We start from the raw sequence: 11445 nt of genomic DNA on the forward strand, positions 1-11445 counted from the left end.
AATTAACTTTTATTGCAAGATCATTAGACAGATAAGAAGCTCTATCGAAGGAAAGGTAAAATACATAAAGTTTGGGTTAAAGTTAAACGTAAAGCTCTGTGAAAGGTGTTCTATTCTTTTATCTAGCCGCATCTAGAATCAGTTGAGATCACAGATGAGGTATAAATAAGGAATGGTATAGATGGACAGTCTGGGAAGTTAGTGGTACACTATTGAGGTATATCATATTGCTAATTTGTTACATGGTAGTTTTATTCTATCTACAGCTGTACTTACTGTGTACTTAACTGTACACAGTACTTAACTGTAACTTAACTAGTGAATAAGTGCTTGTTATATTAATTTTCTAAAAAAACTTAAGAAAAATTTGTCTGCACACGAAATGTTGTAGTTGGGACAATGCACTTTAAAATACCTCTCCCAAAGAGCTTAAAAAAAATGACTTTCCTAAAAATTTTCATTAGTGCTAAAATGAACTCTGATCTACTTTCTAGGCATACCCATTGGTTCTTACTGCTCTCACTTGTGGAAGATTAAATTTGATCATTATAGAAAGATGAAGTCTAGTCCCTTAAATCCTCATTTTCTCAGAATTCACATTTGTAAGGAATCAAAATCTTGTCAAATAGGGTTTGGCACAGTTTTCATTGTTAACTAGTGAATATAGATACTTACATAAATATAAGGAAGTTTCATTCAATACAATCAATTCAACAAAAATTTTTTAAGTGTCTGCAATTGTCATGATTATATATTGGACACAAAAATTAGTAGGAAATAGGTGCTCTAGTATTTGGCATAAGGGGCAGTAGATTTCTCAACTTCTTTCTGACATGCGAAAACAGATTATAGTTTGGAAACAAGAAAAAATGAAATAAGCTAATTTCACTGTGATTAGGAATAAGACTATAGTTGTCTGTAATGATATAAAGACATGGGTGCAAGATTAAATAGAAAAATGAGGTTAAAACACAGAAGAAAAGGAAAGACATCAAATTTAATACAGAAAAAGAAAAGAAAGCTCATATAGAAAGGAAAGTGAAACTTTTGCTTTCGTGAGGTCTTAGGTAGTGGTAGTAGGCAAATCAAGCTTCAATTTTAGCTGCTTGGGGAAGAAAATTAGGTGAATTTAAAAAAAAAGAAAGAAGAAAAAGAACAAAATACTGAATATAGTTCCTAGAGAAACTCTGAACACATTACTCATTGCTACCACATAATAGCAATTGTTTAACAAAGAAAGCCATGTCTTAAGCTTTGTGTACCTAAAGATTTGTTTATTGGGTAAGTAATCACTTTCAAATGAAATAAGTACCTTTTATTTCAGAGAATCTCTTAGCAACTATAGCTTTCATTTTGTAGCATAAATTGTTCTCTTGGTTGAAATAGGTTTGGCAAACACTTTGAGCAGTCCAGACCAGGATTTTGCCCTTATGTAAATTCATGATTTAAAAATTCTAATGTTGTCAAACTTTATTTTGTGATACACTTCAATGTTTTCCCAAATCCCATGAAGAAAAGGTCAGTTTTTAATAATAGTTTTTAATGGTTATTAATATTTATTATTAAATATTTATTATTAAAACTAATAATAATTTTTAATAATTTAGTTTTGAACAGCATAATGAGTCAATTTTGAAAATTTGAGCACATGTAAATTGAGCCAGTTCTTTTTAGAGTTTACCAATTAGTCTGCATTTAAGGAACATGGTAAGGTGTTGGCAGATCAAAACAGGAATGAATGTCAAATGACTAGGACACACTGATTATCATGTCTCATTAGTAACTTGTAAATTGGCAGAGTTTCCTTTTGTCACAGCAATGGAAGTACAACATATTATTGACCATTTATGTTGTTGGTACGTATACTCTGTTGTACAGTATTAGACTTTTAAACTGAGCATTTTTGGCATAATTTTAAGATACATTGAAAAGCTAGCAACTGGTCAATATTTCATGCACATTATTTAAAATGTGCTCTTAATAGTTAATTCTACAATACAATGCAGGAAATGCTGACCTACAGCTAGACATGTTGTTTATAGTTGCTCTACTTAAACTTTGTGTGCTCCAGTGTAAGACTATGTCTTTAAAAAGAGGACATCTAGTCTCTTTATCAAAGGAAGTTTGAGTTACATAAATTCTCTTCCTATAATTTTATATTTCCTCTTCAAACATTGCCACTAATAGAACAGGAAGTGAGGACTCACGGGAATAAAGGGTTAGGAGAGAAGAGGATATAGATCTCATTATAGATCATAAGACAGATACTTTATATTAAAGTCTCTTTATACTTATATTCTCATTTAGACCTCATAATAACCATATAAAGTTGATATTACCACATTTTATAGTCCCCAGGTCTCTTTCAGTTCTATACCCATATTCTCCAACTGGTTGGTGCAGTGATGTAACATTTTACATAATCTTTTATTGACCCCAAATTGAGGGATCTTATATAGACAGGAAGATCACAGAATCAGATGCTACTCTCTTATTATTTTCTTTTAAAATAATTTTTGTCTTCAGGGTTCTTCTCTCTTGTTACTCTTGGTACTTATTAAATGTATTGACACCATTTGCTTATAGATGAGGCAATAGCCACAACTCCTTATGAAGCACTGCTAAGGCACATGACTGTATTCACTAATATATCCTTTTCTGCCTAACAAGTATTCTGTGGACACCCTCTTCATATAACTATGCACTACCTTAGGGTACTGATTCTTCTTCTACACACCTGTACTTCAAACCTGTCTATCCATGTCTTGCCATCCCCACTGCCCCCATGCCAGCCTAAGATTCTGCCATCTCTTGCCAAAGCCACTATAATAGACTTCTTCCTAACTAGTTTCCTACATATATATGTCCTTGGTTGACTATAATTAATATTCCAAACAATATTCGTAGTGATGTTTATAAAATGTGAATCAGATCATATCATTCCTCTGCTGAATACTTTCTAAATGCTTTTTTGGTAATTGTACTAAAATCTGAACCTGTTATAAAATCTTTGTATAAAACCTGGCCCCTGTTTGCTTCTCAAACTTTGTCTCCTGTCCAGCAGGGCACTGGGGTTGGTGCACTGTGGCTTGTGAGAGCTGATTGTTAAATATTCCACAGTTTTGCAAGCTGCTGATAATCATGTTAGTAGCTTGAAACTGGCAATGGTAGGAATATTTACACCACAGAAATCAGTAAATGCTACAAATCAGGCCTTTTTTTTTGTCTTTGTCTATTTATTTTGGAGAGCTAGTTTTTAATCATTTACAAGTACGCCACCGGAATTTGTTTTTTGCCTTAGTTACAGTGTTCCACTGACACTGATTTTGTCTAAGCTTCTAACATGTAGACTTGCTCACCTTACTTTAACGTCTTTGCCCTTGCTATTCTCCTTGTCCGCATGTTCCTCCTTTGGATTTTCATATGGCTGGCTCACTCTCAACATTCAAGCCTCAGTCCAAATGTCACCTTCCCAGGGGAGCTTTTCATGACCACTTTAATCAAAAGACCACTACACATTACTCCAGTTTCTCTATAACGTCAACCTTATCCATGAAACCTAGAAAAATGCCTTTAAAATCATGTGCTCTTGTGTCAGCTAGCTCTCATTTGGTTGAAAGCCACAGAAAAGCAATCGGTAAAGTAACATTTTTCTCAGAGATAAGAATCACAGGGTTGGACAGTTCAGGGTTAATACAGCAGCTCAGTGACAACAGTAAAAGCTGCGTCCTTTCCTTCTTCCTGCTCCACCCTCCTTAGCACATGATATTCATCCTCATGAGCACAAAATGGCTGTTTTACCTCGAGGCACTTCAAGCCATGATAGCTGTCAAGTGAAAAGGAAAATAGGAGGGGTGCAAAGACTGAAAGGCTGAAGGCATGTGCCAGCAGTTTGTCCATTTCAAAGGCCTTCCTGGAAGCCATATCCAGTGATGTTACACTTACACTTGGTGAAATTACAATAGAGTCTGGAAAGAGAAGTATGTTGTAACAGAGAAAATGGCCTGGAAAAGGGCAAAAAGGTTTTCTGTCTCTTCAAAACCCCCTCACACTTTATGAGAACTAAAACCTATATCTCTGCCTCAAGCCAGTGAGCAGGAGTGAGTCCTTTGTTCTTTGTGTCACAGGAGATGGCTTAAGGGAATTGTCTGGGCAGAGGTTGTAAGATTGTCTTAGCTGAAGATGGGATGAATCAGAACCTTTAAAAGCTCTGTATTTCTGCTCAGAAGCAGGACATTGATACTTTAAGATGGGAGTCGGCCAACCTAAACTTCTCTTTCCTTCTCCTCAAGCCACTTGTCCTCATTCTGATGTGGCCTCGGGGACAAGTGCCAAACTTTTGGTAACATATTCACTTTTCAGCTCTTATAGTAGAAGAAGGCAAAGGATAAGAGAGATGTGGATGGCTTCGGGGGGTACATAATTCATATTGTTAGCTACAGTGCTCAATGCGTTTAGTGGAATTAGTTGACAATAGCTAGTACTCAATGTGTTTTGTGTAATTAATAAACAATAGCTTTAAATGACCCAGGTCTATCTTCACCATGTTCTAGCTTTAGATGAGTCATGAGTCAAATTCCACAGTCTAAATGTCAATTGAGTTCATCAAAACTCATCATTAAAGAATGAGAAGATGATAATTGAACTATTCCAGATCACCATAAGCTTATTCCTCTTAAATGCCAAAATTTTTAAGTTCCAAGATTTCATTCTTATTTTGCTTATAATATTTCATCTATAGTAAAGCAAGTCTTTTCAAAATGTGTCACTTTACTATCATTAAGCAATTGATGACTTGATCATTTTTCAATGATCCAGTATTATCACTGTGAACACATTGATTATACTATTATAATACAATCTGACACTTTGGGCAGTGTATGACTGTTTTCCCAAGCTCACAATGGTTCATGTTGCTATGTTTAAAAAAATAAGTTTGCCATACCTTTATTGTTTTATTTCTATTCCCTTTTCTGTGGCAGGGCAGAGTAATAAATAAGAATATAGGCACTGGAATCTAACACAGCTAGTTTTGAAATCTGGTCTCACCATTTATTAGCTGTATAGCTTTGAGCCAGATGATTGATTTTTCTGAGCATTAGGGTTTTTTATTATTATTTTTCCTTAACTGTGTAGTAGAAATGATAGTACTCCCTTTATATACTAGTGAGGATTTTTACAAGGTGATATAAATAAGGAAAGTACGCACTGAATAAATGATGGCCATTAACTCATTTTGTTCTGGATCATATATTAAACACTCAGTAAGCTGTAGAATGCACTTTTCAACCACTTCCTGCATCAGAACCATATGATGCGACTATTAAAAGAGCAGATTTTGAGGCTTCTCCTTGGCTTCTTTTTTTTATGTTTCGATTCTTAATACTCCTTTATCTGTGGTTTTGCTTTCTGTAGTTTCACTTTCCCCAGTTTCAGTCACCCAAAGTCAACCTCAGGCTGAAAATATTGAATGCAAAATTTCAGAATAAACCATTTTTAAGTTTTAAATTGCACGCCATTCTGAGTAGCGGGATTAAATGTCTCACTATCCTCCTCCATCTTGCCTAGGATATCAATCATCCTTTTGTCCAAGGCATCCGTGTTATATACACTACCCATCCATTAGTCACTTTAGTAGCCCTCTCTTTTATCAGATCGGCTGTCCCAGTATCACAGTGCTTGTGTTCAAGTAACCCTTATTTTACTTAGCAGTGGCCCTAAAGCTCAAAAGTAGTGATGCTGGCAGTTCAGCTGCGCCCAAGAGAAGCTGTAAATTGTTTCCTTTAAGTGAAAAGGTAAAAGTTCTTGACTTAATAAGAAAAATGAAATTGTATGCTGAGATTGCTAAGATCTACAGTAAGAATGAATCTTCTATCTGTGAAATTGTGGAGGAAAAAGAAATTGGTGCTTGTTTTGCTGTCACACCTCAAATTGCAAAAGTTACAGCCATAGTGCATAATAAGTGCTTAGTTAAGATGGAAAAGACATTAAATTTGTGGGTGGAAGACATGAATAGAAATATGTTCTGGTTGATGGAGCTTGGCTTAAGTACTACTGGTGGTTTCAAACATTCACTGGGTGTCTCGGAACATATCCCCCAAAGATAAAGGGAAACTACTGTAAATGGTCCAGGGGTAAATTTTTATGTTGACTAAAATTTGAGAACCTCAAGCAAGGACTTGTTGATTAGATTAGCTTAATCTCTGTTAACAACCTTGGAGAAAGAGAAGTTCTGGAAATGATTTTAGGTATACGGATTCCTGAGCCACATCTCAAATGTAGCCTAGATTTTAGAGCCGGACTGCCTAGATTCAAATTCTGCAACTTACTAGTTCTTTCCTGAGGGAAGTAATTTTAACTCTATGGGTCTTAGTTTCCTCTTCTATAAAACGGGGATAATAATAGTTCTACTCGGACTTAGGGGGGGAGCCAAGGGCAACATACGTAACCTAAACATCTGTACCCCCGTAATATGCTGAAATAAAAGAAAACCCTCCCCAAAAAATAATAGTTCTAGTGAGAAGTAAAATGTTTAGAACAGTGACATAATAAACACTATATGTATGAGTAATTAGAGTGTTAAAAGTAGCATTATTATTAGAATCTCCAGGGTGCCCCTCAAGACTCCGTGTCAGTGATTCTCAACATGACTATACATTATAGTCACCAGGAGTTCTGAAGATCCTAATGCCCAGGTCATACCTCAGGCCAATGAAATTAAAAATACAGGTATGTGTGGGCAGGTAGGATCCAGGCATCTGTGTTTTTAGTGGTCCGTGTAATTCCAATGGGCTCTCAAGGCTGAGAACCATGCCATGCTATCATTTAAAAGCTGTCCAGGAGCATCTGATGATCAGTGAGTCCTACCTGAAGGAGGTATACTGGTAAATAGAATAGGAGTTAATCTTTATGGAGGGAGGAAAGATTAAGAGCTCAGCCTCTGACCAAGAAAGCCTGCAGGGTACAGAGTTATAATAAAAGTACTGAATGTCAAAGAAAAAGCTTCTAAAAGTAAAGCTGTGATTGAAATAAAAATAATAGGCACAGGGTTTAGAATCACTCAGATTTCCTACTTGTTAGTGAATTACATAAACTCTCTGTAAGCCTCAATTCTTTCATTTGCAAAATGTGGATATTTGCTACATTATAAGGACTGTTGTAAGGATAAAATGGGTTAAAAGATGTAAAACTCTTAGCCTACAAATGACCTCCATGTTATAGATGTTCAGCAAAAGTTTATTGTTATTATTGCTTTTAGGAGCAGGGATTAATGGAACAGGGGTGTGAGGGTGAGTGAGGAGGTAAGTGCAATATCCAAGTGTTTTTCTTATGTAATGGGAGAGTGGTATTAATCAGAGTTGGCAGATAATAGGAGGAGTAGGTTTCAGTAAAAAAACTTCTTACATCTTCTTGCTTTCATTGTGTTTGTCTAGCAGCCTCCCCAGTTCTTATATAATAATGTTCCTCCTAATCTGAGCTATATTAGTAAACCCAAATTTCTACATTAGTAATCAAATGTGGCAGAATAGTCTGATAAAATAAGCCTAAAGACATTCTGAACAAGGACCTTAAGAGGACTTGTAAATAAACCACCACACCTTACTGCAATAGATTTAAGAATAAGTATTTTGCTGACTCAGAGTCTTCTTTTGCTTCCTTCCAGATCCTATCCTTACAGGTTTTTGGTATTTTTACGGAGCTAAAGGGAATCAGAATTCTGTTTAAAACTCTAGTCTCATATCCATTTATTAGTCACTACCTCTTTGTTTCCAGCAACAGCCAGGCCTGGGCTAGAGGGACTTATCTCCCCACTTTTGGTTTTTAGACTTCCTTTGGCTTTGGCAACCTGCTGTGACTACCTGACCTCTTACTGCTGGACTCCCTTGGGTGGGCATCAGCCAGATGGTTCAGGCTCCAGTGGACACTGTTTTTCTGTTCTCTCTCTGCTCTGACAGGCATGGAGGACAGGCAGATTGCCAAGTCCATTACCTCTGCAACGAGGAAAAAGGGGCTAATCTCCCTTCTTTCAGGCACTCCAAGTTGCTATGATTGCTTCTATCGGAGCATTCCTCATTTAGTTGATGTAATGGACACAAAAGACCGAATAGTCTCCGAAATTAATAACTTAACAATTTTGTGATTTTCTCTCCTCTCCCAGCTACCTTTTATAAGAACTGGAAAAGGCCTATAGGATAATGCAACAGGGTCATCAGCCCAGCTTGTATAAGTCTTAATAGAGATGTGTCTGTTTTCCTTGACGGCTCTTTTTTGAACAATATTTTTCTCAGCTTTGAATGGTCTTAGGAATCATCTGGAAACAAACAAACAAAAAACTTGTTGAGTGGATCCCACTCTCAGAGATTTCCATTTAATTGGTCTGGGATAGTAGGCCAATTTAAAAACTTCACAGTTTATGCTAATAAGCAACTTTTGGTAGGGACCACCATTTTTAGAATGGGGTTGGGACTTAACCCTAATTACTGTCATCTGTGGGCTTTTATCAATAATTCTGAGACTCCTGGAAGAATCCTATTCAGTATCCTGTTGCATTCTGTATCAAAAAATAATAGAGAATGCAAGCATTTCTGGGATTCTGGAGATGAAAGAAACCTAAAAGACCATTTTGTTCACTTTCTGTGTCTGGGATCTGTGAACCAACAGCTGCAGAGCATTTGTTTAAAAGGCAGATTCCTGGGCCTTATCCTCACACCTTCTGAATCAACATCTCTCAAATGAGGTGAGGATTAGGGGTGCACTTCAACAGCTCTGTCAGGTGATTCTTGTGCACATTCATATTTTAGAACCAATAATCTGTAACAGGGCTTCTCAACCCTGGCTGCACATTGGAATCATACAGGGGCTTTATAAACACCCATGCCAACTAGAGCAATGGTCTCAACCTTGGCTGCACTTTAGCATTACCTGAAGGACTTTAAAAAGTCCCAGGCTCAGCCCCTAAACTATGCCAAGGTTGAGAACCACTCTTGTGGAGATTCTGTTTTAATTCGTTTGGGGTGGGTCCCAGGCAGTAATAATTTTTAAATGCACCCCAGAAGATTTCAATGCACAGCCCAGATTGAGAACTACTAAATATTCAGGTTAGTGTCATTTTCAATTTTTCTGAACTTCCTCCAGTGTAGTCACTAATACCCTTCCGTCTACAGATTCGGTCTTGCCTCCTTCCCTGACTCCAGACCCAAGCAAGTCTTGACAAAGGCTGATCATAATCTAGACATCTAGATTTGTGTGAAGTTATAGGTCTACCTAGACGTAGACTTCTAACACCTGCCTTCCTGAGCTAGAATCATTAACTAATCTATCATTCATTCAACAAATGTGCATTAAAAACTTAATATTTGCTAGGTACTTACCAATGAACCGTGGATACAATGACAAATAAGATACTGTTCCTGATACCTTAAGATGCTTATACATATGTGTGGATAAAGGAGGGAGATGTGTATAAAAACAGAGGGTAATAATTATTAAAGTGGATGAGTAAACCAAAAACTGTGAGAACACAGACATGATAGCAATTAAAGTTGCCTGGCAGAGTCAGGGACGACATGTTTGAGGAGATGCTATTTAAACCTAGGCTTCCCTACATGGTCTTTGATGGACTTTCTTAACAAGCCTTTGATCCTCCATTATTCCCTTTGTTTGGAACATTCTTCCCCCTTTCCCCACTCACACCCCCTACCTAGGACTCTCCTTAGATCTTACTTCCACAAAGATGTCCTCCCTGACCTCCTAGATGATGGTAAATGTCTTTGTTATACATTTAAGGACCACCCTGTAATGCTTCGCTTATAGCACACGCCCACTTTATTGTGTGTCTCTAACCCATCAACCCTGTAAATTCCATGAAAATAGGAGTAAAAAAGCCAGCCTAGGTTTTATGTGCAGGAGAATAATAACTAGTTTTATCATTCAGGATGATTACTCTGGAAGTAATGTGGCAGATAGACTGAAAAAGAAAAGACAAATTTAAAGGAGATGGGTTAGGAGATGTCCCAGTACTAGAGGTGAGAAATGATGAAGGCTTCCCTGAAATAATGAAGTGAAGGGGTTCCATTCAAAAGGCATTTCTGAGATAGAATCTCCAGCACTTTCTGACTAACTGCATGTGGGGTAAGTGTGAAAGACATCGTGGTCAACTTGGGAGACCAGCTGGGTGGGGATGCAATTAATGGAAATAAGGAATACAGGAAGAGAAGAACTAGTCTTAGTGAAAAAATAATAATCAGCTCAGTTTTAGTATGTTGAGAGTTCCATGCATCCATGGACATCTAGGTAGAGTATTTTTTTTGCATTTAAAATGCATAAAATCTCAGCTTGGTGCCTTATTGATTGTGGATGTGATCAGTATTGTTGGATTGACTTTGCCGACTTTCAGTTTATGTACTAAAAGATAGACTTTGGAAACTGGCAGTGTGATATTGATTTAATGATTTGTGCTACTTTGGGCCACAATTGGCCATCAAAATAACTACTTCAGGGAGTCTCCATTCAAGTCACTTTCTGGTTATTTTATTCAGTTAGATACATACACCTACACTAACCCCACCTGAACTCTGAAGTGGTGACTATTTTATTACACATGGCTGTGCTATTATATTTCTTTCTCATTGGATTACAAGTTTGGAAAGAAGTGTGTATTATTTTTATTAAACTGGCACTAAGTATATACAACAGAAACTCTCTCTCTCAAATTAGTGGTTGGTGGGTGGATGGGTGGATGACTGAATAAATTTATAACTTGATGGCAGAGATATGGGATACTTTCTGGAGCTAGGCATCTAGGAATTTAAAATCTCATATTCTACAACACAAATGCCTAAGAGGCTTCTCAGTGAGTTAGTAACTACAGCAACAGGGCTAGAAGAGATCGCCCCTCGGTATTTTTAAATAGCCTTTTATTGTATCATTTTCTCTTGGAAATATAAAATAATCCAGAGGATTTTAAGATTTATGGCTATGAAAGAGTATATGTTTCTTGATACATTAACCTCTGATATTGTCAAGTGAAAGAGAGACATTTAAACTAATTGCTATTGAAAACTCTTCTGTGTGATACTGTTCTAGAAGCTAGTAGGTGGGAAGATGACCAGATTTTTGTTTTGGGAAGAAAACTTTGTGGATCATATGAAGATGCTGAAGGAGAAGAAATAATGACAGACAGAGGAGAGATGATAAAGACCTGAAATAATGCAATGGAAGTGAAATGGAGCGAGTCTATAAATTAATTAATTAATTAATTCATTTATCGCATATTGTTCATTGTATTATATATCATATTGTTGCAATGGTGACCAAACCAGACAAGCTCTTACCTTCAAGAAATTTATAGACAAGTGGAGAAGATGCATATCAAATCATTATGCTAATAAATGTATCATTACAGCTGTGATAAATATGATATGGGAAAGGAAAGGTCAAACTGAA

General features: G+C 36.6%; 1 protein-coding gene across 2 annotated transcripts in view; it reads left to right on the top strand.

Moving 5' to 3' along the window:
• The window catches only part of LIN7A (lin-7 homolog A (C. elegans)), a 175388-nt gene that overhangs the window by 42464 nt on the left and 121479 nt on the right, over positions 1-11445 (top strand). The window lies entirely within an intron of this gene.

The sequence above is a fragment of the Propithecus coquereli genome, unplaced genomic scaffold, assembly GCF_000956105.1.
Source record: "Propithecus coquereli isolate 6110/MARCELLA unplaced genomic scaffold, Pcoq_1.0 Scaffold576, whole genome shotgun sequence".
NCBI classification, from domain to species: Eukaryota; Metazoa; Chordata; class Mammalia; order Primates; family Indriidae; genus Propithecus; species Propithecus coquereli.